This window comes from Penaeus monodon, chromosome 22, assembly GCF_015228065.2.
Source record: "Penaeus monodon isolate SGIC_2016 chromosome 22, NSTDA_Pmon_1, whole genome shotgun sequence".
Lineage (NCBI taxonomy): Eukaryota > Metazoa > Arthropoda > Malacostraca > Decapoda > Penaeidae > Penaeus > Penaeus monodon.
The window spans coordinates 8171529-8172060 of NC_051407.1; positions in this window are offsets into that span (position 1 = coordinate 8171529).

The following is a 532-nucleotide window of genomic DNA, read 5'->3' on the forward strand; positions in this document are numbered from 1 at the left end:
CGAGAATAAAAATATACATCCAAAATCTGGACTAACCTCATTGCTTTCAACAATTGCTTGATGAATATTTGCGTGACCTGATGAGCTTAGTCATTGCCTTGAATGTTAACTATTACCTGAATCGAGATGCTATTCGAATTTAACCCAGTGCAGAATATTTCAATTACTCTTCATATACCTAGGAAATATCACTGCCTGGCTTGCTTTTCTTTATCACTTCATCAGATAATCACTATATGCTTTCTATATTTTATATTCTCTAGTCCCCTAAATAGCAATAGATATTACCGCAGTGGTACTAAATCAATGTGCAAATAAAATATTAGGTATGTAATCGCATAACATAACCCTTTATAGATGTAAAGTAAACCTTACTTGAGTCAGTTTCTGTTCAATAATGATAATACTGAAAGTAAACTTTACAATAACGACAAACAGCAGTACGAAAATATATTGAAATAAAGATAATACTAGAACTTCATACTTTCTTACACTCTTTCAGGTTTCTTCTTTTAAATCATTTACTAGCAGG